Raw genomic sequence first — 27,747 nt, 5'->3', positions numbered from 1 at the left:
AAGCTGTAGGTCCACGTTTCATACAGCCTCACTGCTGAAAAGGACGCTAAACTCAAAATCAAATATTCACCTTGTATTACCTCACATTTCTATGGACCAGTCCGTTAATACCATATGCATTAAAAGTCTGCGAAGTTAGACAGAGCAAAACTTGTATCCACTGCATTAATGCCCACGCAGATATTTCCTTATATTTGGGAAGAAGTAATTGAACGGAGCCAGATCGAATGAATATTGTGGGTGGAACAAAGGTTCGTAGCTACATTGGCGTATAAAAATGAATGTTTCTGTTATTTGCTGTGCCTTGTCTGCTAGCAACAACACACCTTTCGAGAGCTAACCCCCTCTCTTTGCTTTGATAGCATCCCGTAACTTTTGCAGCAGGTTCCTGCGATTGTAGCCCCTCACACTTTTCTGGTCTCAAAACACGCACAACATGACCTTGCTCGATAAATGCTACATTTTAGCCTTTTTCAGGAAATGAGGAACAAAGAATGTTTTCATGTTTAACACATTGTTTGGTTGCGGAGTCAAATAAATGCATCAACATTCATCTATAGTCAATAATTTGTTTATAAAATGATCTTTGTCCTTGTGATATATGCCCAATATGTTTGTGCACATTACATACGTTACTGTTTCCGAAAGTTATCAAAGAATCGGAGAACCTGCCTTGCTGCCACATGTATTTTAAACAGAATGTTATGTAATGTAGTTTCAACAAGTGTCCACCTCCATAGCTAAACAACTGATGATCACACGTCTATCTTCAAGCGCTAGCTGCTCAACTCTTGCCATGCCCACAACATTTGAGTCTGCAGATGTTGAGGGACGACTTTCTCTTGGATCGTCCTGTAGACTTGTGCAATCACATTTGAATTCTCTCTTCCAGCATTTCATTGTGTCATAAGATGGACGGTCCTCACCATACACAGTTCCTTCTGGATTATTTGTTCGCACTTCCCTTGAAGATGGAGGAACCAAGTCACAGTTTGGTACTTGATTTTGTCCAACATGGTGCCACTGCGTAGGTTTCTGACTGTAACATCAATTCAGCAGAACCTGCAAAGACACAAATTAACACACATATTAATAATATGGGTGCGAACCTATCATTGTGTAAACTTCTACATTACTAGCAGAATTCTGTAAGGATAAGAATTTTCTAGCCTCTTCTGGTATTCTGAGGAGGAGCGATTTGATTTCTTGAGTTGATTGCAATATAGATTTTGTGAGTCATTAAATGTTATTTCTGATTACGATATGAAGAGAAGGTATGCATTATTTGTTTAATATATATTGTTTTTAATTCAACGAGGGACTGTTAAAGTGGGACCCTCAAGTAAAACGTTTCAAGAATGATGGCTGAGATGCCTGGGGCATGTTGGACGAAGAAAACAACGATTATGTGGGAAAGAGAATTGGAAAGATGGAAGTAACAGGAAAAAGGAAGAGAAGAAGACCTACGCTGAGAGGAAGAACAATATACGAGATGATTTGAGGAAGAAAGAATGAGGAAGAAAGAGAGAATGCCAGGATAGAAAGAAAGGAGGAAAAGAATTAAAGATGGCGAACGCTAACCCCTTTAAACATGGGGAAAAGGCAGATTCAAAGAAGAAGAAGAAGAAGAACAAGAGGAAGAGTACAAAAGCTTCATCAGATGTGCACGTACAGCTTAACGTGGGATCGGAACAACTAGGTCTCAGAATCAGGTCACCTCGTCTTGAAAGGCGAAAATGTTATCAGTGGCACACATAGAAATACTTCTTGAAGGGATCATAGTTTTTTTTTTTTTTTACATAGTTTGACATATACTATTTTTTCACTTTTGAAATCCTCTTTCTGAAGCTATAGTGACCGCAACGATTCGTGAAGCCTGGGCTCCACACGAATCATAGAACTACTTTTCCTCACGTGTGATGCATCGGAAGAATTCGGAACGATTCGCGGAGCTGCCTTTCAAACGGACACTTGAGAAACGTGAAACAGCAAAAGTGCACCAACAACGTTGCCAAACTTAGAGGACATGACAAACGAGCGAAAAATATCATACTTAAAGAACTATAAACGAACACAGACATTTATTCGTATTAAACGGTAACAATAATAGCAAAAATATTTAACAACCACAACAACAATAACAACAAAACGAAAGTTAGCGGCGATCTGACAACACTGTACTCTCAGGAGATGTTCTCCGAATGGTGTGAAGGACGACAGTGACGAAATTTCATGGGTGGGGGTGACTACCGGGACACACCCTCGTGTTCTATTAGGTGGTAAAATTGGTAAATCTAGATCAGACTTCACGACTCATTGCGATCACTATAGCTTGAAGGCTAGGACCTTTAGCTGGTCATCACTCTCTTTACAAGGCGCTATGCTTGCAAAGGTTTGATGTATAATGACATTTACACTTAGTTTAGTTTACAAGATTAAAATCTATCTATCTATCTATCTATCTATCTATCTATCTATCTATATATATATATATATATATATATATATATATATATATATATATATATATATATATATATATATATATATATATATATATATATATATGTGTGTGTGTGTGTGTGTGTGTGTGTGTGTGTATTTTGAAAATGCGTGTATTTTGTGTTCATTTTCTCCGTCATGTGATTTTATTCTGTCCTACATTTTAATATAGATGTGCTCTTTGCTTTATGAAATCGACCCTGAATCCATAAACAGTAAATGCAGTTTGAGAATAAACAGGATGATTCAATAATGGAACACCTCAACATTAATCCTTGCAAAAGAAAGAAAAAAAATGAGGCTGTCAACTGTTTCTTTGAAAAGTTGCTCATCAACTTAAAAGGTGCAGAACAAATGTTACAAATGATTAGTTTTATCGAGTTTGTTTGTTTAGCTTTGACAGGTGGGAAGAATCAATGTGGGGAACAGATGTTAGAATAGGAACAGGAACTTCTGGGAATAAACTTGATGAAGGGAAATAGGTTATGATATAGGCTTAATATCAATACAGATAAGATCAGACATGATTGCACAAACTAAGATTAAAGAATCTGGAAACGATTTGTTTCTTTGAAATGTGTCTGTAACAGATTGTTTAGAAATAGGATATACAGTAAACTCTCGATTGTCTACTTTTCAGACTACCCCCGTTCTTTCTTTCTTTTTTTTCTTCTTCTTGTTTTTGCGACTTTAAATAAAAAGAAAAGCTACAACAGTAGAACACGTAACAAAAAAAAACTTGTTTTATAATGTTTTTTTTTTTAAAAAAACTTCAATGGTAAGTAAAGAAGAAGTGTTTTAACTCGGAAAACGGAAATACAGTGAAACCTCTACTAACGGACACCTCTATAAAGCGGACACCTCCCATAACGGACATATTTTGTAATCCCCAAACACTGTAATAGGAAAAAACATATTGGCAAACCTCTCTAAAGCGGACACTCTCTAGTACGGACACGGAGAGTCTTTCTTGTATTTTATAGGTATTATTTACCTCCGTATTACGGACACTTTCTCTAGAAACAAGTTGGAAAATGCACTAAAAATACACTTTTAGTAATTCATACGTATGTCACAAAGGAAGAATATGTGGGTGTGACAACATTTTGTCTCCTCAACTGTCTGTTCAGCAACCCAGAGAAAGGGTCTCTGTTTCAGAACATCCTTATATCCTTTGCTTGCATTCCATTCCCACGCAACCTGCTTCAGAAACAAAAGTGATCGACAGTTGCCCACTGTTTGGAATGACACATCATTCTATTGTCCCGTTGAAATCTGTAACCAAACAGAAGACAAGTTTGGTATTTTTGTCCACGGGTACGCATATTATCTTTTAAAAAAAGTCATTACTGGACTGCAATTAACTCACAAATTAAAGCAACACACCAAAAACGTAGTAAGTAGCGATAGGCCTAAGTGTAAAGTGCAGAAAACTATAACATCTTATTCTCATGTTGTGCCTCGAATTGGATGGCGCAAGATAATGCAGATACAGTAACATTTTGGTAATATTCATAAACACGTGATTCATGCAAAAATATGTTTTTCTAACTGCATATTACCTTGTTTATTACTTTACGTAAGAAAATATTGAAACCTCTCTAAGGCGGACACCTCTCTATAGCGGACACTTTTTGATTCCCCACGGCTGTCCGCTTTAGAGAGGTTTCACTGTAATTTATCGATATTTGTAAGTATAAGTGGTCACCAAACTTATAAAGCTTCTGAGCTACCGTACCGTTTTTAAATCCTACTGTGAGCCAGGGGCGGATCCAGAACGGACTTCTGGGGGGGCACTGGGTTATAATACTGGTACTTAGAGCTACTTGTAAGAGCGTCAAACTCGTGGATGGGTTTTATTTATATATAAAATAAAAAGTTTCCTCTCCTTGGGGGGGGGCGATTGCCCCGATCGCCCCCCTGGATCCACCCCTGCTGTGAGCTACCGACCAAAAGAACTACGAACTGTCTTTCTTTTAAATCTTATATTTGTTTATTGCCTACAAACTTACCTTTCTAGTAAATATGAAATCAATTTTAATTAAACTGTATATAACAAAAAAATAAATAAATAAATAAATTGTACATAAAAAACAAATTGAAGTGTAGTTAGTAATAAATATAACAAATATAATAACAGATTCTTTTTATCAAACTTATTAACTTTAATGAGAAGGATGGAACCCCTTTTTTTTTTGTCATTACGAAGCTTTTTTTTTCTGGAAGTCGAATCCCCTAGATTTAGTGACTTTTACCCCAAATTAGCAACACTGATCAAGGTTAGCCAACCGGAGCGTTAACGCGATATATGGAAAATGCCCCCGCGAGCTACTAGTAGTTCGCGATCGACTGTTTGGCGATCACTGGCAAAACCCAACAAACTTGTAAGTACACAAAACTGTTGTTTAGTAAGTCATATTTGTGTATATATAGAAGTGAGCTACTGTAAATAATAATTGTTCAAAAGTATTTTCGTAGTGCTCTGTGTTCTTTGTGAGCCATTTTGCGTGGAATTCGCTTATACACACTTGCCGCGCCACCCAATTCCCCGAATAACCGAGAACTTACTGTAGAGGTTATTCTATCTACGGACGCGTGGGGTGTTCTCAACATCTGATCGTTATAAATGCGAAAGCTTCATGTTATTGTATGTTTCAGTAAACTGTGTGCATAAACTATAAATCCCTACTAAGGTTATTCAATTTTATGTATCTTCCTCTGCAATTGATTGGATATTTCGATACCAAAAGACACATATAACGTTAGAAAATTCAATCTACGTATGGAGTGTAACTGATATACCGCGCAACAATCTACGTTACAAATTTGCGTAAAATGAAAATACGTAAAACCCGTAATTTAAGTTCCAATGGTTATGGCCTTTACACTAAAGGAAACGGACGATAAATGAAAGTGAACGACACTTCGGTAACAAATTGCTTATGATCATGTATGTAAAGTGTTTCGAGTTGACCAGGCTGTGCGATATTTCGATATATCGACTGATAGTTGCAAATATCGTTATCAAATTTTCTCTGATCGATATTTCTAAATTTCGATATTTTATCGATATCGATTTTCGATATTCAAATCCGGATATCGAACAGCCGTAATTAAGAATAACCAAGTTGATAAATATGCCTGTAGAAGTTTATAACTACGTAGTTGGCTTTGGTTATTTGCAAATAAATATAACCAAGTTGATGTGCAGAAGGCTGTAATTAGTTGGTTTGGGTTATTTTAGCGTTAATATAATCCACTAATCTAGTTTTCCTGTTTTTTTTTAAAAAAAAATATCATCGTGTTTGTCTATAACGGAAATGATCCTAACGGAAATGATCCTAATCTTTCTTTTCTTAAATATAAAAGTAATCTTATCCAAAATTTTCCGCCCACACTATCTTCTCATTCTTTGTGTACATAATATTGAATTAAGTTCCCGTTTGTTAAGTTGCGAGCATTATCTAAAATATCAACATTTCTGGCAACTGTGTTCAGAGCAACCATTTGTCTCCACCTCTTCTGTACTGCCATGTTTCCTCTCATCTCCGTAGCCATGGTAACAGGATCTTCCACGAGATCTATCTGTCCATTCTATGTTTGTTATGTTTTAACGTTCTTTAGGGCGGAGAGAATCTCCCTCGCTTTCTATTAGTAAAACATCCATTAGATAGACTAAATAACATTCTAAACTTTAAACAAAAGATATATTGTCCTCTCTTAAATTTCCATTTTTTTCAAGTATTTACTTTTTCTTTGTTACATTGTTTCGTAGAAGCGAGGGGAACTTTTTTTAATTGGCTTCAGTTTTCAAATTTGTAATTGTAGAAAATAAAAGCCTTTCGTAACAAAAGTGTTATTAAAACACACGTTTTGTTTTGTTGATAGATTTTTGATGATTAGTTGATTTATCTAGTTTTACTGCAGAAAGATGTATATCATTATCAAAGCCGGTAAACGAATTGATCAGGAGAAGAGAGGCAGTGACGACGCTAGAGGAGGATAAGGGGGCGGGCGCCTTCTGTCCCTTCCCCCAACTGCTCCCCACATGTTGTAATGTATGTCAAGTAATATAAAACTAATCTTTTTGGAATACAAAAAAAAAGCTGCCCCCCCAAAAAATCCGTTCCCCCCCAAAAAAATTAAAGCTGGCATGTTCACTGAATAGAGAGGAGAGCAATTGTTTAGAGATTCAATTTCGTTTCTATACTCTTTAATAATGAGGAGCTCCTTCGTGGCTAAGCGGTTAGCGTACGCGCCTTTGGCGTGGGAGACCCGGGTTCGATTCCCGGCGGGAGCTCATGTGGTTCGGATTCCACGTTAATCAGTAGGTCCACGTCTCATATAGCCTCGCTGCTGAACGGGACGTAAAACTCAAAGTCAACTCAACTCAACTCTTTAATAATGAACAACTCAATGCGAAAACTATCTGCTTGTACATGCCTTTTTAGTAGTGTAGTCTGTAAACAATGTCTATATATAATCTCAAACATCATTATTATTATTATTATTATTATTATTATTATTATTATTATTATTATTATTATTATTATTATTATTATTATTATTATTATTATTATTATTATTATTATTACCCCACAGTCTTATGCAACCACACAGTAGACTTACGTGTTGCGTGGTTGCCTATACGAACAGTCGCATCCAAATTGCAGAGAAGTTAAATGGAGAAGTTTAGAGAGATAAATGGAGAATTTCTTAAGGACGCTACTTATATACTAATATAGTAAAGCGAGAATTACATAACTTAGATCCAATTTATTTATTAATTTTTATTTTATATATTTAATGACTTCCAGTTACCTGCGATCCTATATTACACCGAGTTCATTAACAATTAATAACGTTAACAATGGAAAAGAAGCAAGGGAGTCGGCCAAGGTCTGCTTAAATATACTATTCCAGCACTTGGCTGCCAGAACTGAGGAAATATCTTAGTCCGTATACCATAGCTCCCTCATGACTATATGATTAGCATACGTGCAATTTTACGTGGGAGACTCAGGTTCACTTCCAGATGGGAACCAGGCCCATAGCCAGCCTAAAAATGTAGGGGGATGCGGTGGAAGTTAGGGGGAAGTTAGATCCAACCATATTATAGTTCATTTGCAAGTCTACCGTAAAAACTTTATGGGTGCCACCAAAAATTTAGGGGAGCCCGGCCCCCTACTCCCTCATAGATACGGGCCTAGTGGGAACTCGTGTTGCTCATATTCCACGTTTAGGCGTAGATCTACTTCTCATGTAACCTTGGTGCTATTAAAAAGGGACGTTAAACTCCGAACCAACCAAAAAGTTAATCCGTACAAATAGCCACCAGGTTCGAACATAGGAGCACATGATTACAAAGCAAAAACGCTAACCACTAGCCTACGCTTATTGGATGGTTTTCCGCGTACGATCTTCATCAATATACATAAGGTCTGATCCTCACCAACATACTGAAAAGATTGAATATTTACATTTAAAAGTTTCTAATGTACTGTTATAATTGTAAACTACTAAATAATCAAATTTGATAGGCAAAATTGAATTGAGGATAAAATCAGTTTTATGGTAACATCGATTTTGATCCACCAGTGCCGGCTGAACATGTGCATTTCCAAAAGCAAAATTGCAAAGACTGTCTATATATTATTACAAATTGAACATATAAGAAACATTTATTATTATTATTATTATTATTATTATTATTATTATTATTATTATTATTATTATTATTATTATTATTATTATTATTATTATTTTCCACACACTTGTGCAATGGATTGCATTCTACCCTAGATGGATAAGACAGGGTGCGGCACGTAACACCGGCCCGTAAAGTGAACACATAAAATGAAATGTAATGTATTGAATATGATTAACTACAACACATAAATGAAATGTAATGTATTGAATATGACTACTCACCTTCACAGCAGCCTTCACAGCAGGTGCTGAAAGTGTCCTCCGCCCACTTCAACACACATGTGAGCACGATTGAGGAGATTCATATATACCCTTGTCAGTTCTTGTGTTGTAATGCTATTGGTGACATCCTGGATCCTGGTCTTGAGTTCTTCAATTGTGTGTGGATTTGTTTCGTATACCACGCCTCGTCACTCATGATGAGCATTAGTGGATCCAAGAAACCACTGGAAACATTGCTCAACAGCCATGAACAGAAATGCACCCTCTTCTGCAGGTCAGGCTCCTTCAGTTCTTGCACAACACTTATCCGGTGCGGTTTTAACTTCAGTCCCCTTAAAACACGTCTGCAACTTCTCTCACTCGCATGAACCTGTTGACTCAATCTCCTGGTTGACTTTCGAGGACTTCTTGTCATTATCTCCTCCACCTGCATCTTTAATTCAGGTGTGCAGACAAATGGTCGTCTGTTCCTGGGAGCATTTTGAATCGATCCTGTACGCCGCCATTTTTCAATCAATTACTGAATGGTGCTTTTTGCTGGCACAGAACGTCCTGGAAATTTCTCCCGAAACAAATTCTTTGTTTTCACAAAAGATCCAGTGAGAATGAACCCTTCAACAATGGCAACACGCTCGGGTATCGAATACGGCATTATCACACACTGACACTCACCCGGCTTAACACAACGAGGCCTTTTTCTCAACTGGTTTCGACAAGTTTCACTGGCTGCGGCTGCAAGTGACTGCTGCAGGTCACGTAAGTCGACCCGACCTCGACACGCCATCTCTTGGTAGGAAGGTAGATTATTTAAGTGTTGCCAAAAACACAATATACCAGAATATTACGACGGGCCGGTTTTACGTGCCGCACCCTGTAGCTATATACGTGTGTGGATTGCTAACGTGCATACATGATCTCGTGTTGAACATGCTAATGAACAATAAAAAAATTATTTGTTGAATATTATTATTACGCTCTTATAAACGCAAATATTGTACCATTTAACTTGGAAAGCAACTTTTGCAATGCTTACAACTGATCATTGAAAATATATATACAAACAGAAATGAAATGAAATCTTTGAGTTTTACGTCCCACGGGTATGCCGGTTAGGCTAAAGGAGACGGTGAAGATGAGAAATGAATGAAATGGTGGAATGAAAAAAGTGAGAGAAAACGGGAGAACCCCGAGAAAACCAACGCACACGGTGTTTGTCCACCACAAAGTTCACTTGACAGGGGCTGAGGTCGAATCCGGCACCCCAAGCACCAGAGGTGAACGCTCTACCACTGAGCCACCGCGGCCCCTATATACAAACAGACACACACAAAATATTATATCTGTACACACGGCACTTGAACATAGTATACAGTACATTTTTTTTGAATCCATGCTGTTATCGGGAAATGTTTTGGTCAAAGTGTATTACTACACGAGACAAAAATTTGGAGAATCTCATTGTATTTCGTCTTCTATATTCTGCCCTTTGCTTCCTGATTATTATTGTTATTATTATTATAGTTTAACGCTCATTGTTTATGCTCTTATGCTAAGTGAGATGTAATGATGACAAGTACGAATGAATGCAATGTGGAAAGTGGGAGGAAAGGGAATAACCCCGAGAAAACCCACCCACACGGTGTACATGGTTCCCCTTTTTTGGATCAAAAGATCCAATATATTTCAGGCAAAAAAATTCTTGTAAGCCTTATATCTGGAGAACTATATATAATGTAGCCAAACCTAAACTATCATTTAACTTAGTATGATGTGCTTATTCCGTAAAAAATACGAAAACTCGATATAGGGGCCGTTCAAAAATTTTGTGGCTCCTGATCCAAAAACTAATTATTAGACAAGATTGTAATCTTTTGATGCATTTTTGGAACATTCCTAAAATTCTTGTTTAATTAATTAAGATATTTAATATTTCTTTATTGGAATTTTTGTTATCTGATTATCTTGTGTGTGTGTGTTTATAGTAAAGAGAGTAGATGATAGTGCGAAATTTGATTTTTTTTTACGTAAAGTAAAAATAAAAAAAAAAGATATTGCGATTGACTGAAAGAAAAGGAAGAAGAGGGAGTTTGTGTGGAACATGCATGCAATTTGTAGTACACGATAATATATGTGTAGTGTGTGTATAATACAATTTCACGAATATATGTTTCTTTTTTTTTTTTTCAGGGTCAATGACTTAAACCAAGAACCTCCCCCACTGAAATGCTGACCCGATCTCACGGGACAGCTGTAGCGTGTTGAACGCACATAGGTAAAGTATTGTGTTTTTCTTCTTTCTTAACAGTTATTAACAACTTCATTAATTTTTTTTCTTTTCTTTTGTTATGTTATTGAAAATACGCATCAGAGAAAGTCCATGGTTGTTTTGTCATTAGTACAAATGGTTGTACTTGTCTGAAATTAATAATAATAATTGTTATTATAACTTACGATTTAACGTTTCAACGTAATAAATTCTTCATGTGTTGATGTCTTATTTAAGTTGGTTGTTCTTAATACAGTCGTTAGAAATAGCGAAGGATCTGACAATAACCGTCATTTACTAGTCATTGTTAACATGAATATGTTTTTAAATACTACTTAACATCTTGTTAAGAGAATTGATTGTCTATTGAACAATGCTTATTATTGATTCAGTGTGATTACTCAGTTTAAAAACGTTCATTTTTTTCTGAAATTGCTAGTTATCATTGTTAGAAGCATATATTTAAGTAACGTTTGATAAAACGATAAACGTCAGGTTCTCTAAATTCTAAATATTGAGGGCCGCGGTGACTCAGTGGCAGAGCGTTCACCTTTGCTGCTTGGAGTCCCGGGTTCAAACCCTGTTTCCGCCAAGTGAGCTTTGTGGTGGACAAACACCGTGTGCGTGGGCTTCCTCGGGGTTATCCCGTTTCTTCCCACTTTCTTCATTCCACCGTTTCTTTCATTTCTCATCATCACCATCTCCTTTGGCCTAACCGGCATAATCGTGGGACGTAAAACTCAAATAAATAAATAAATAACTAAACTAACTCTATGGCCTATGGAACCCGGAGGTTCAATGCCGCGTTCACAAAAGCTCTCCACTGACTTCTATCCTTAGGTAACTGCATCCAGTTTCTACTTTGTATTTCTATGTCTGCAAGATCCATCTTAATATTGTCGTCCCATCTGCGCCTAGGTCTTCCTAATGGTCGTTTTCCGATGGGTCTTCCAGTCAAGACTTTGAAAGCGTTTCTACTTTCTTCCATTCTAGCTACATGACCCGCCCACCTAAGCCTCCTAGACTTGACAACCCTCACGATGTTGGGTAAACCATATAAATTATGTAGTTCCTCGTTATGAAGTTTCCGCCATTCCCCATTCCCGTTCCTCTTGGGTCCGAATATTCGTCTCAGGATCTTGTTCTCAAATACTTTTAGTCTATGTTCTCCCCTGAGAGTAAGTGACCATGTTTCGCAGCCATACAGAACAACAGGCATGATTATCGTTTTGTATATTTTAAGCTTCAAATTCCTCGACAGAATTCGCGACGACAAGAGATTCTGAACCGAATAGTAACACGAATTCCCTGCTTTTAGTCGGCATTTAATTTCTTCGTGAATATGATTTTCCTCTGTTAATATTGATCCTAGATATTTGAATAAATAAATAAATAAATTCTAAATAGATGTGGCAAAGAGATAACGCTAATGAAAGGGAAAATCATAGTGGGGTAGTGCTGAAAATATACCCAGAGTTTTACACAGAGTTTTGTCTCGCTTGTAATCACAGAGGTGGGGTAACACAAAATTCACGCGCTAAGTGTTACTAGAAATATATTAAATTTGCTCGCGTGAATTGGCAGAAAGAGCATTATTACACGTAGAAGGTATCGTACTAACGAAGAAGTTTTTGAAGACTGTATTCGTGCTATTCAGTATTTCTACCCACAATAACTCATAACTATGGAAACTATCCAGCTAACAATACAACTAATCAGTATTTATTATATGAATATTTGACAAGGAGACTGAACTGCTCCACAGCTTTTGTCTATACTATACATATAAAATCGTGTATTGAAAGGAGATTCAAAAGTGCTCCACAGCTTTTAAACATGCCAATGTAGAAATACTTACTATATTTAAGTCCTAAGCCTGAATAAAGTTTGAAGGGAAACCGCGAAAAGTAATAAAAAAAAGCGTAAAAGAAAATTTCATACTATGATCTTACAGAAAATCATGTGTTCAACATGGTGTCCCCCTGAAATGGGAACGTGATAGTCTTATCGCCTGAATCAAGAAGAGATAAGATTTGGGATGCAGACTGGAGAAACGGGTGGGAGATGACTGGAAGAAACACTCGCGTGACAGGTATAAGGAAAAAGAAGAAATGTGTCCCCCTGCAAAGAGATTTAACCGCATGTATTTCTCAAACTCGGGGAGCAATTACCCCTCTGCCCTCCCCAAATGACGCCTCTGGGTGGGACATGTTACGCGTGTTTCCTCCCTCTAATAACACTCGTATAAATAAATATTGTACTATAATATATTGTTCCGCCATCTTCTCCTAGACTAGATTGCTTGCATAATTAAATGCCAATAAGTTTTACAAAACCATGCTTCATGATAATCAGATATACGTTATTGCATGTTATTATATACTCTAATTTTGTTTCTAAACTAAAAATTGCATGTTGTACGTGCAACAACTGTAGAGTATTTAAAGGTGTAGAATGCATAGGAAATAAATAAGGTAATCCACATTTGATAACCTGAATAAATGGTTTGGTTTTATTATTATTGTTATTATTAAAAAAGACCACAAACAAAATGGCTCATAATGATCAACTAATAGAACAGCAATGTTTTATTATATTCTGGCAAAGCGTCTGGGACCGCAAGATATTGCCCATCTATACTATTCAAGACTTCATTGCTGCGGACGTACGACATTTTATGAGCGTTCAGAGCGTTTTGTTATCAGGGCTTGAGGCTATAATAGAAGTGCAACCTCCTTCCCTTCTGCACCCTTATATAACCCGTCCATATAATTTAAAAGCAGATTTCTTTTATCGGGTACAATGTATGGGGAAAGCATAAAAATAAAATAAAAAAAGTAGGAACCTGCATAGAAACACAAATTTATTTATTGTTCAGTGGTCGAATCGACACGAGAAAACCAAAGTTTTGTATTCCTTAGCTGTTTCCCCCCACTTCTCCTCCCTCCTTTGTTTTTCGTATTGATTATTCATGGATCTTTGTGTTCAGGTGCGTATAGACCGACTATAAAAGTGGCGAGACAAAATGTAAAATAGCAGATCTGATTTCCCAGAGAACGAACTTGTTTATTAAAGAGAAATCTTAATTTTAACGTTAAATGTTTATGTCCTGTAAGCTAAAGGAGATAGCTAATATAAATGTTAAACACGGGTGTACGCAGACTTCCAGATGAAGGGAAGAACAAGTCAGGGGTGGGTTTACTACACATTTCCTTTTACTCGAAGATGTACTATTTTTCTGGCCTTAAAATGGTCCGGACGCACTTTTAGAAAAATATTTTCCTTTTTGGGGCCAAAAAACAACTGCTTAAGCTTTAATATTCATGCATATGTTTATGTTGTATGTATGTTCAGGGCCGTCTTAATGAATGGACACGATGGGCACTTAACTTGCTCAGGAGCCTCTGCTAACCTGTGTACGTCAAGTAACTTGATATAAATAAATACTAATACACATTGGTTTAAACTGGTTCCCAATTACTTCAAAGTTGCGGACCTTTTTTTAGACTTCCAAAGTAAACTATACATAAGGAACATACCATGACTATCTGGAACACTTTATCTAAAGCGAAAGTGATTCAAATTTACTAGTGCTTCTGGTTTCGATACTGATTTCCACAGAGGAAAAATTATAAGGTATATCGAGATGCGGGCATTTGCAGTCAATTCAGCGCCCAAAAGTAGGTTTCATCTCCTCCGCTAACCCTCTATTCTACAAATTTAAGTTAACAATTTTCGGTCTCAATATATCACCATACAACTAAAATGGTAATAAATAATGACAAGCGATTTTTTAAAATTTATTACTACTTCCGGTTTCAATACTAATTTCCATAGAGCAAAAACGGTGAGAGATATCGAGGTGCGATTTTTTTTACAATCGATTCAGCGTCCCAAGTATAAATTCCATTTCCTTTTCTTAACCCTCTATTCAAGCTGGAAGTGGTTTAAAGTAACCATTTATGGTTTCAACATTTATCATCATACAACAGAAACGGTAATATATATACACAGAGGTTGGACAAAAAAAATCTAAAACGTTTGCCTAGAAAATCATACCTAGTATGGTATGGAGCCTCCTTTTGCGTCCAAAACAGCTTGTATCCGACGTGGAATGGACGTATACAGCTCCTGGATCGTGGTGTGTGGAATTTTGTACCATTGTTCCTCCAAAACATGCTCCAGTTCCTTAAGTAATGCTGATGGAGGGTAATGAGACTGAACACGCCTTTCTAACTCAGACCACAATGGCTCAATGATGTTCAGATCTGGTGGTTGTGGGACCCAGCGGAGGTGTGGTAGCTCCAGGTCATGCTCCTCAAACCATGATTTTACCGTTTTTGCAGCGTGACAGGGTGCCAAATCATCTTGGTAGATGCCATCACCATCAGGGAACAATATTTGGGCCATGAGTAGAACTTGGTTCCCCAAAATGGCCTCATACGCTTTAGGATTCATCATTCCATGCAGGGCTATGATGGGACCTACAGAAAAGCACGGTATCACTGCCCATACTGTAACAGAACTACCCCCATATTTTACAGTTGGGAGCAGACAGTCTATATCATAGGCCTGCGGCGGTGTTCTCCATACGTAAACACGACCGGTTGTTGGAAACAAGGTGAAGGTTGATTAATCGGACCACATTACGTGTTTCAACTGCTCATCAGTTCACGCCTTGTGGTCCTTGCACCACTGGATACGCCTCTTCGCATTTACTGCTGTGACCAGGGTCCTGCCATGAATTTTCATTTTATGAAGTTCCTATCGCACTGTTTTCGATTAAACCGGGTTCTGTAGACCGGAATTGAGTTCAGACGTAATTTTCATTGCAGTGATCTTCTTTTTAGCTGCTACAATCCGTTTTAATGCTCTCCGGTCTCTATCTGTCAGGATTGTCTTTCGACAACTATTGTGCTTTGCAGACGTTGTTTGCCCATGAATTGTGTATGGCCTCGTGACATTGGACACGGTGCCTTTCGATACTCCCACAATGTTCGCCACTGTTGCCACTAAAGCTCCAACCAGACGGGCACCAACGATCATGCCTCTTTGGAAATCTGTCAGGTCGCCCATTTTACCACACCACGATACTCACAGGTGAACTGGTTACTGCTGACGGAAGAGGAAGGTCCACATTGACACATTGAAAACAAAAAACGATCGGAAATCGAACACGTATTGTAGTGTGGAGGGCCAAACTTATGTCCTGTATGAAGTGTTTTTAGATTTTTTTGTCCAACCCCTATATATATATATATATATATATATATATATATATATATATATATATATATATATATATAGCATCGCAACTGTTGGAATGTGAGTTGGGCTCAAAGTGCTTGTAAATGTGACACTTACTGTTACTAAGTAAACTGAGTAGTAGCATGTGAAAATAAGATATAGATATGAGATAGTTTGTTTATATACGGTTATGATTTAAGATGATAGATAGTTTAATAAGATATAGAGAAATATGATTTAAGATTATGATTTATGATAGAATGTGAGTTGGTTGAAGATTATGGATATAAGAGAAGTATAAGTGATATACGGAAAAGATTGAGAATAAAGAGGTTAAATAAAATATTAAGTTTTAGTGCATAGAAGTACTCGGGACGTAATCGTAAGAGTCACACACTTTGTAGAACACGAAAGATTTAGTAAAGATCTTATTAAGTAAATAATAATAGCTAACAATAACCAGCAACCAGGGACTACGCAGGGGTGGGTCCTGGAGGTCCGAACTCCTCCCCCCGAAATTTTGACTTGTGTAAATTTAGCCTAATTTTAGGGGCAATTTTAGGAATTTTAATATAAAATACCCTCATATTGAGTTTGGGCCCTCCCCGAAATAAATTTCTGCGTACGCTACTGCCAGCCACACACTATCGAAAGCGGGTTTTTCAAAAAATTACTACTACTTTCGCTTGTACTACTGATTTCCATACAGCCAAAACGATAAGACATATCGGAATGCTGCTTTTATAATCGATTCAGTTTTCCAAGAATGTATTCCATCTCCTCTTTTAACTCTCTATTCAGACTGGAAGTGGTTCAAATTAACGATTTCAAGTTTAAACACATGTCGCCATAGAACAAAAACACTAAGGGATAGCGAGTAATGACTTTTTTGATGTGGATTCAGGGATCCAAGAATATGGCTTATTAATATATTGCAGCTAATAGTTAAACATGTTCTACTGGTACTGATTAAACTGGTACAACTGAATAAATCACATTTAAGAATACTATTTGAATAACGACTTTCGTGAAAGCAAGCTTTGGATTCAATACACTATATCCAATTGTTACTACTCCTGAGATCGCAGAAATATCTCTCACAGCCCTCGCAAAACAAGTCTCTATCCTTCTTCCTTGACAATTTGTACTTCTCCGTGTGAGAAAGGCAGCTGGTGCAAATATGACATGTTACGAATACTTCCTTGGCATTTAGAGAACGACTATCGAGAGATCTGTTTCTAGTTCTTGTAGATGTCGGCATTAACTAGTGGATAGAGTGATCACTGGGTGATGTTGAGGGAGCTGCGAAGATGAACCGCGTGTCTATATGTATTGCCAGGGGCGTAAATAAGGACCCCGCAGACCCCGCATTGTGGGAGGGCCCCAAGCCATCAGGGGCCCTAAAATCATGAAATGGGACGTAGAGAAGGTACCCTACCCCACACTGTCTGCGGGAAGGTCCCCATGCTTTTAGTTACGCCGCTGTGTGTTGCTGTGGGTTGCTCTTCTCTGAAACATCATTTGGAGTCAAAGCTGATAAAGATGTCATTGAGTAACTTCTATTTGAAACAAAATCATAACCACATTCTTTCTTTCCGTATTTCCCTTATATAAAATTGCATTCGGAATCTAACGTAAACCCAATGCATTGATGCACGCAACTATATTCACTATACTCAATTTCGCCTTTTTTTTCTCTCTCTCTCTTGTGTGGCATTACATACTCGTTTGCTGCCTTTTTCTGCCAGAACTTTTTGGTTCAGTTTTATCTGCCTTGCAAATTAGCTCTGAGTTGTCACGTAAGTTCAAAGCATCAAGCATATTCTCTAGTAGAGTATAAAAGTCATTCACTGTTGCTTTGTTGAATCGCACAAGTCTTCCATAGCTCAATTTTTGCGCTTTTCTGAGGATGATATCTAGATGCCTAACTAGAAATGCATAAAGCCAGTCATTTCCAGCTCTACCATTATGAAATGTATTGGATATGACATCCCCTTGACATATTCTGTAGACGGCCTCACTAACGTCTTTTCTGGTTAAACCAAATCTAATTTTCTGTAAACTAATTATTCTCTGTTTTAATTTTATCTCGAGTTGCCGGGACAAAACAGAATGCAATCATGTTTCTCTATGGTTTTTGGTGCTTTCGTTTTAACCAGTCTCTGGGGAATATTAAACGAACATGCAACACATACGACTACCGTACCTTGCTGGATGGCCATCAGAGCTTTATCACTTTATCAGAGTAAATCACTTTTAGAGTATCTGCCACGAATATTTTGGCATTTTCTTATCACTTAGAAAATAAAATTTACGAAACATGATACTTTGCAGATCTCAACAGCCAGTCCAGTACAAAATAATGAACTGTCGATACAAGTACTATTTTATATTGGCAATGAAATGAATGGCGTTATTTCCCGATACTATGGACTTGTGTTTCCAATACCCTTTCTAAATCTAAAACAGAAGTTATGCACATACTATCTATGTCCTACTTTTACCTAATGATCACCCTATTGACGTATACCGTTAGCAATATTTAAAACTTAGTGTTACAATATAAGACTCGTGTGTAGTCGCGTCCACGCTTGCCGGCATTCCTCTATTGAGCTGGGAGTCAATTGAGAGCTCCAGAACTGGGATCGCGAGTTGGAATATCTGTGCTGCAACTCTTTTTAGTTCAAGCTCATCATCATCATCATCATCGTCATCATCATAGGTATCTGCCTTTATTGGCAGCTCACTTGCCGCAGCTGAGAAGCTTCCATGCTCCACGGTCCTCCGCTAACCTTTTCGTCTTCGCGTATGATCTTTCTGTTTTTATATCATCCATTAATTGTAGTCTCCTTCGCCCCCTCCTTATCTTTCCCGCCACCATACCCTCTAGGACGTCCCTCATGATACAATATCTTCTTAGTTAGTTCAAGCTAATGTACTAAAATTCCCTAAGTACGGTTACGAGAACAGAGTAGGATAGTCAGATTGTATTAACAATATTCTACAGAAAATAGCACTAATTGTACCAGTTGCGTAACTTCAGTGTAGGATATGATCAATACATACATTTATTTTGTTGTTAAGAGGGTTACGTACGTCGGGCTGTCTATTGACGCTACAAATAATTTTTCTGTAATAACGTAAAATACTAGAGGTTATATCATTGATTTTATGAAGTTACTACGTAAATATATACTCAATGGTTACGTGAGCAGTAAATTCCATAATTGCATGTTCGAAAATGTAAAGGTTACGTGTAAATGTTTTTAGCTTTTAATGGGACACTGTAATGTTTTTCGCATCAACAAAAGTGGGTCAAAGTTTTATATAGGCCTAAATATATATTCATTTAAAGTGTAGCAGTAGTTCTGAAACTTTTCTGCCGAATGATTTCCACTAGATTCTGTATTAACTTTTAATGTTTTAGGGATATGTTTTCCTTACTGTGAGCAAAATGTAAATCACAGAATAAAAGTAGGAATTTGTCGTGGAGAACAACGTCACTATAGAAGAGAGTTTTATCAACCCAAGCTCGCTATGAGATTATACGTATAGCAGAAGCGGCTCTGTAGTTTAATCACAAGGTCACATGCCTTCCCAATTAATATGAAGAAAAATATTAAAGAAAAGTTGTGGACATTTATTCCTGTATTCGAATGAAAAACGACTCAACAAAAATTTAGTTAGTTTAATATGGAGTTCGCAGACCTGATTGATGTATATGAGAGATTTGGCAACATACTGTATATCACCATGTTTGATGTTACTTTCTGTTCACGTGTTCTGGCTTGGCCCTTTTTTTAGTGTTCGCCTGACTCAGAGAATAGATCTTAAAACATGACTGGCTTGGTTCTTTTTAGATCGCCTGGCTCACAAAATAGACCTTTAAACGCCTGTCCTTACATACAGTGTAATCATACATTATTTGTGATTTAAAAAATGGGACCCCGGAAGAAGAGGAAATAGGGCGCAGCCTAAGCTCTGTGTCTGTGCTGACGTAGCATGGGACGTAGAACTAGAAATTTCATTTCGTTTTCAGAATCAACTGAGAAAATTCAATTGGAGAATAGTGTTGTAGTATTCGCAACATAAGTTGTTTTTCATTTCTTCATTAGTTTGAAGTCTGTGTGCTGAGTAAAGTATGTAAAGTTACGTTAAATATCTGGACATATACTGGGTATATGAACGGCATTTTTTTCTATAACATTTGTAGCTAATAGAAGAATTTAAAGAATACCCCCCGAACTAAAACATTGATAGAGACCCCAAAGCCTAGGGATGAATTTGCGACGCGGGTGGAGCACAAAACCAGTTTCTCCGCCTTTTGCCAATGTGACTTCCCTGTTGTAGAACTCCAGAGCCGCCACTGACGTATAACACAAACAGAAATTAACTAGTATTGCACGAAACAACCCAGCCTAGTGTATAAGACCTCTACTTACGTAATACACACCTAAATCATGTGATAATTGATTAGGATCTACCACAAGGATATAGGTAATGGAAACATTTCAGACTATCTATAATAGTAATATCAATATCATGAACGTAATTAACAGTGATAGAGATCGGTTTCGGTGGTTAATTGTATTAAATTTCTCTCTCCTACACATGACATGGGATTTAATATATTAAATTCTGTCCACGAAAGGTAAAATTGTGATATATTTTCCTGTTAAGTGGTTATACTACACAAATTGCAAAATATTAAACTTCGATATCCAAGATGCAGAATAATAATAATAAAAAAAAACTATGAACAATGTAAAACAAGTCATATATCACCTGTCTGATCCAAGAGAAGAACAGGGATCAACGAGCAGTGTACCTGGAGATTATGGTGGAGGGAAAAGTACTTTAGGGGACTTCATTTTACAAATAATTTTCATACAGGGTATTCAAAAAGGAATGACGCTGTTTCAAAAGTTAACAAAAAGAAAGGAAAATAAATTTCACTCTAGGTGGATAGCCAGTTTTTATTATTATTATTATTATTATTATTATTATTATTATTATTATTTAGAAAAACTTACGCACTTGTATTGAGACTCGATTTGGAAATCTCTTAATATTAATATTTCGTACATTACATGTTTCATATTTCGAAAAGGATAATAGTTTTGCAAGAATTTTTATTTTTTTTTCTTCAGCATATTTATTCTGGCATAATAAAAAGTTGTAAAGCAAGCCTAAAACACCCTATAAATCTGTAAATACAGTGTGTCCGTAAAGTTGCGCAACCCAAAATTTGATTGCGTATATATATTGAACCAAGAACGATAAAGACCTGAGGCTTGAAACAAATGTAAGCGTGTTCTATGTAGACATTTTCGAGATCATGACCAATGTTGCAATTTCTAGCATTTTTGTATAGTAACGAAAGAAAGTACCAAAAGTGTAAAATAAAAAAAAAAAAATGTACAAAATCAAGAAAATCAACATTTTGTTGCAGGAAACTGATTCCATGTGTGTAAATTCCTGTGTATATGTGCAGTATGTATCAACATTTATCCATTGATGTGACAAGGTGACGAAGTTGATGCAGTGTTGCTATGTAAAAAGGCTATTTAATAATCCAAGTCTTTTTTTTTTTACAGAAACGCGGCCCCTGCTACCCTGCTAACACTGTTGTTGTAAAATTATTGCAACAGGTGTATTTTATTTTAATTAATGATAAACAATGAGAAATTGAACTTAATTGATAACCTGAATTTGATTCTATTGAGTTTATTTTGTACATTTTTTTTTTTTTTATTTTACACTTTCAGTACTCTCTTTCGTTACTACACAAAAAACGTCACAAACTCCAATATTGGTCATGATCTCCAAATTCCTATATAGAACACGCTTACACTTTTTTCAAGTCTCAGATCATTATTGTTCTTGGTTCAAAAGATAAATGCAATCAAACTTTGTGTTTCATAACTTTACGGTCACACTGTACTGTGATTTGTTTTTTAAAATGCTCAGAATCTTAGTGATCAGAGTCTTTGAAGTTTTTTTTTTTTTTTTTTTTTTGCACAATTTTCTTTTAAGATTTTAGATACAAATTTCGAAGGGAGTACTAGAACACCCTGTATGTTCTCGTGGGGAAGAATGACATACGGTATAAAGGAGAAACGAGGTAATGGAACTGTGTGTAGAGCACAGAAAACAGGAACATTCCGAAATCCTCTTAAATCCTAGCTTCTACCTACAAACATCAAACCCAATTTCATCGTATTTTATCCTGTCCTACTTAACGTTATCCCATATCCTCTTCAAGGACCTTTTAAGACGAATCTATCCTTGGAAGATTTTTTTTTTTAAAGGGGATTCCATATTAGAGTAGGGGGATGGGTGGGAATGAGAGATTGCACCACCGTATGTCAGTGTGAGGAAAATAAGAGCAGCAAAAGTAGAGTGGGGCATTTGGTCTGCGTGGCTCTGGAAGCTTCTCGAGTATTGATTGAAACAGCAAGTGTTTTTTCCTTCAGATGTGTGTGTGTGTGTGTGTGTGTGTGTCTGTGACGGCGACAAGAATCGCTCCAGCGTTCGTCGAAGAGGAAGACGCGACCTGTAATATGACCCTCCAATCTTGATTACATTCTAACATTCTATTTATTTATAATACCTGTTTTGTTATGTTTTACTTTTGCATTCCAAAGTTATGTTTTGTAGATATGTTCCGTTTGCAGTGGCGTCTCGTGCTTCCTTGCCACACCACTCCTAGGGAGATACTACGTCACTAAAGCACGAGTTGTAACTTCTGTCTGCAAACAGTTTTAGAACGTCTACTAATACTGGTAAGACAATTAAAAATACGCAAGATTATTTTTTTTTCTTTCCTGATATATTACGTACTGGATCCTCTCAGATTCTATTAGCAAGATAGATCCCATACTCAGATGAAATTGTTGGAAATTATCAGTGCATATTTAGGCGAAGTAGATCAACTATTGACCATATATTTACCATTCGACAAATACCCGTAAAGAAATGCCAATATAAAACCCCGGTACACTAATTATTTATTGATTTTAGAAAGGCCTGCGACTTGGTTAGGAGGGAGAGAATGTACAACATTCTTACAGAATTTGGAATACCAAAAAAGGTAATTAGATTAATTAAGATATGTTTAAATGAATCCCAAAGTAAAGTTCGGATAGCAGAATTCCTGTCTAGGAGCTTTCACGTCAAGAATAACCTGAAACAGGGAAATGCTTTGTCGCCAATATTACTCAACTTTGTTCTCGGGTACTCTATAAGGAAAATCAAAGATAGCAACCAGGGTCTAGAATTGAATGGTATTCACCAGGTTATGGCTTATGCTGATGATGTAAATCTGATAGGGCTAAGGAGAACAATAGAAAGAAATGCAGAGCTCTTATTAAACGCTAGCAGGAGATGAATTTGGAAGTAAATGAAGAGAAAACTAAATACATGGAAGTTGGCCCGGATCGTACTGCAAATTATTAATGTGTCAAAATATCAAATAATACTTTAGACAAAGTGGATACTTTCAAGTAGAGATGCAAAAAAGCCGGCTTTTTTGAATCGATGGTTTTTTTAACATAAAAAGCCGGCTTTTTAGGGGAAAAAACGAGAGTTTTGGAAATTTTGGCTTTTTTCATTTTCACGATTTTTCTATCTAAATAGCTTTCTTATAGTATATTCTATAGTTAGATACGAATTTCATGACCTAAATGCAATATTTCGCTCTGAAATTCACCATCAAGATGGATGGAGCACATGTTTTACGAATTAAAGCTAACATGAAGAATGTAGTATTTGAGGGCAATTTTAGAGGCTATTTAACTTTATTTTAACTTTTGAGTTTTCGACAACTTTTTTCTTCTCTAGATCATTTTAGTTTGTCATCTGTGTTTCATTTCTAAGAGCTTTTAGTACTCTAGCTTCTAGCGCAAAAGTTAAACTTGCCCGTTTTTCTATTTATCCGTCAAAGCGTACGTTTTTCAATATATCCATCAAGCCGTACTTCCACATTTCTGTTATACTGTAGCTGTGAAGTGATTTAGCAATAATTTTCCGGACACAACCTTGAATACCAATTTATACAAATAATCAGTAGCGGATTTAGAAAAGTACTTTAGGAGGGGTTTTTCTGATTGTTTCGTTTCCTAAAAAGTCCTAATTTTATTTGGGAGGTGCTTGAAGTTTATGAGTACAGGCATAACTAATATTTCGTTTCGTTTATATGTTTAGCAATAATCTTCCTGATACAACCTTAAAAATCATTTTATACTGAGAATCAGTGGCGGATTTAAAAAAGTATTTTGGGAAGGGTTTTTCTTACTAATGTTTAGTTTTTCTAAACATTCGTAATTTTTATTTGACGGGAGCTTAAAGTTTATGAGTAAATGCATAACTAATAGATATTTCGTTTGTTGCAGACATTCCGTAACTTTGGGGACGGGTTTCAGACCGAAAGACCGCCTCCCCAACCTTTGCAAAACCGTCACTGCTGGTAATTAGTAATAATAACGATTTAAAAACAATAAGAAAGGAAGTCGGCCAACTCACAGTACACGCACGATTTCTACATTCACAGATGGAATGAAGAAAAGCTTTGTCAGAATGGTCGAATGCTGGTTGAATCCCGGACTTCCCGATAGAAGCGCAAAAGCTAATCACTCAGTCATGTTTGTTGTGCAGTTGTATTTAGCTTAACTTAAATATATTCCGTAGTCCTTTTTTTTGGGGGGGGGGGATTCCGTAATGATATGTTGAATCCCTCTTGTTAAAAATTCAGAAAACTTGAGGATTGGGTAAATCGCGATGGTGGTTATATAAAACTTAACTGTAGAATTTCAAGAATATACAGAACCAAAAGCCCATTTCTGACATAATATGGTTTTTCATATACAGGGTGTTTTAAAACAACACTGACAACTTTTGAGAAGTGATTCCTGTCACCAAGATAAGACAAAAAGTATAGATCAACCTGGGCGCACAAATGCTTTCTTTCGGGCTAGTTACAGGCTGCCGAAAACATTTAAAAAAATGAACTTTAAAGGTCCATAGTGCCAAATCTATGGAACCTACCGTAGTCGGGTCAAGACTTCACTTAGGAACTAATATGTGTGCTTTCCAAAAATACATGTTTCAAAATCCCAAAGTACTCATGCAACAATTTTTATAGAGGGAGTTTGGCTACGGGCATATAATTTGAAGTAGGCTTACTCACCAACTACCTCTATAAAAATTGTTAAGGAAGTACTGCAGGATTCCGAAACTAGTATATTTGGATAGGACACATAGTAGTTCCTAAATGAAGTCTTGACCCGATTACGGTAGGTCCCATAGTTTTGGAATTTTAAAGTTAAATTTTTTCATGTTTTCGGCAGCCTATAACTCCGAAAGGAAACTTTTGAGCACCCAGGTTGGTCTATACTTTTTGTCTTATCTTCGTGTCAGGAATCACCTCCCAAACGTTGTCGATGTTGTTTTGAAACATCCTGTATATTCATACTTATATTTCTCATTTGACCTACTTAAGAGTGTAGTTCATCAAGATTATAAAATCAATTCCTCGTTTCATCCATGAGAACTATTACTAATAAATAGAAGTGCTGTATTATTATAAAGCAGTGGCGTATTTACGATTTTATTTTGGGGGGGACTTTGCTAACTTTCGGGGGGCTTTGCCTGAAAATGTGAAAATTCTGCAAGATATTTCATATACTTTACTATAGTAAGTAAGATTTCGGGGGGGCTTAAGCCCGGAAGCCACACCTAAATACGCCACTGTTATAAAGAATATTCTTTCCTTCACGTCGAAAAGACTTTCTGCCTTGAACTGATAAATGTGATGGACTTTAAATTATGACACTGTAATTTACGGATTTAATTTTCGCTGCCAAAAAACAATTATCACGTAAACCTGTTAACGCCGTGTGCTGCCGCCGTTGTTCAACATTTATCTCACAAAAGCTTTCGGTTATTTATATAAACATCATAACTGAAGTGCGGGAGACATGTAAAGTCCTTTATCATTGGCGTATTTACGATTTTGTTGCGGGGGGGCTGTGCTAACTTTCCGGGGGGGGGGGCTTTGCCTGAAAATGTGAAAATTCTGCAAGATATTTCATATACTTTACTATAGTAAGTAAGATTTTGGGGGGCTTAAGCCCGGAAGCCCCCCCTCTAAATACGCCACTGTCTTTTATACGTATATAGAATAAGATAAGTAAAAGGGTAAAAGGTTTCGAAGAAAACTGTTTGCTTTTTCTAAAAAAGATCTCAATCTATAAAACGTGCTTGTCATGATTAAAAAGAGAAGCCGAACGTCAATTTAATATTCTGATCACAATGTTCTTGACTACACCAGTTGTTGTTGTTCTTCAGTGGTCTTCAAACCATTACACTTTTAGTTATCCAGCAGAAAGCGGAAACAATCGATTAATTTTCGCTGTTTTTCTATTTGTATAAACTGTGTATGGGTGTGTGTGGCGAAAACTTTTCATTTTTTCTTTTCTTTTCTTTTTCTTTTTCTTTTTTTTTAAGAAAACCTGAAAGGAAGGGAAAGGATTGATCGTGATGGAAAGGAAAGATAATGCGGAAACGTGATTCCTTAGTGTAGTGTATCATTCTTATTCTAAGTATTGGAGAAACATGAAATGTAATCTTTCAGTTTAACATCCCACGATTATAACCTTTAGGCTGAGGGAGACAATGATTAAAGCAAGGGAATGATGATGGAAAAATCTGTGAAATGAGGTGGGAGGAAACGGGAATACCCCGAGGAAACACGGGTATGATGTTGTCCACCACAAACTTACATGGCCGGGATCGAACCAGAGACCCCACGCAGTAGAGGTAAGCGCTCTATTACTAAGCCACCATTCCCCTCTCTAGGTATTGAAGTTCTTTTTTTCAGTACAGAGGTTGTATTAGACACGGGCTTATAGCTTAAATTGGGATCTAAAGAACATGATGTTCCACTGGGTATCGAACACAGATTTCCTGTGCCTATATCCACAAAGAACTTTTGCAGGTAGCACATAAAAGATTATTATTATTATTATCATAGATATTCTGCTGTCATTGGCAGGTCACTTGCCGGAAACTGAGAAACTTCCATCCATCACAATCTTCGGCTGATGTGTTCGTTTTCAATTACAAACTTTCTGTTTTAATGTCGTCCGTCAATTTTAGCCTCTTTCGTCTCTTTTTCCTGCCACCGTACTTTCTACGCACCATTCATGATACAGTTCATTTTCAACCAATGTCCTAAACAGTTTCTCGTCCTCTTTTTATTTACATCTAAAATTGTTCTTTCTTCCCTACTATTTCTATCACTTCCTCATTTGATTCCATTTTGTCAGCTAATTCTCCTCATTCTTCTCCACACCTACATTTCGAACCCTCTAGTGTTTTTTTAAATCTCTTTTGCGTAACGTCGATGTTTTTACCTCATACACGTAAATGAAATTGTCTTTTTCTTCACTCTTTATTCAAGAACTCAGAAAATAGACTTTTCTTCTTCTATTTCTTTCGCCATTGCACATATAAACCAAAATATACAAGGAATTTTACTACGGCTCCTACTACTACTACTACTACTACTACTACTACTACTACTACTAATAATAATAATAATAATAATAATAATAATAATAATAATAATAATACAAGTATATCTAGCCAGTAAAGAGCTCTGGACAGCTACATGTCGCACACCCAACGTTACTGCAAGATCTCTCGGCTGTCATTTCCTTGTCTTGACTGACAGTCCGCTACTTCTTAACCCAAGAAATAATTTCCCAATTGCCCACATGATATTGGGTCAACACCAAAAA

At 36.7% G+C, this 27,747-nt stretch overlaps 1 protein-coding gene across 3 annotated transcripts in view; it reads left to right on the top strand.

Moving 5' to 3' along the window:
* LOC145668879 (transmembrane protein 198) overlaps window positions 1-27,747 on the top strand; it is a 335,961-nt gene that overhangs the window by 209,210 nt on the left and 99,004 nt on the right. For all 3 annotated transcript variants that reach the window (XR_014128114.1, XM_081737137.1, XM_081737138.1), the window contains exon 5: window positions 10,621-10,705. The gene's annotated coding sequence lies outside the window, so the exon portion shown is untranslated. The remainder of the gene's footprint in view (window positions 1-10,620; window positions 10,706-27,747) is intronic.

Source organism: Thermobia domestica, chromosome 13, assembly GCF_964235325.1.
Source record: "Thermobia domestica chromosome 13, izTheDome1.hap1.1, whole genome shotgun sequence".
In the NCBI taxonomy this organism is placed as follows: domain Eukaryota; kingdom Metazoa; phylum Arthropoda; class Insecta; order Zygentoma; family Lepismatidae; genus Thermobia; species Thermobia domestica.
This window is presented reverse-complemented; position numbering and strand designations above follow the sequence as displayed.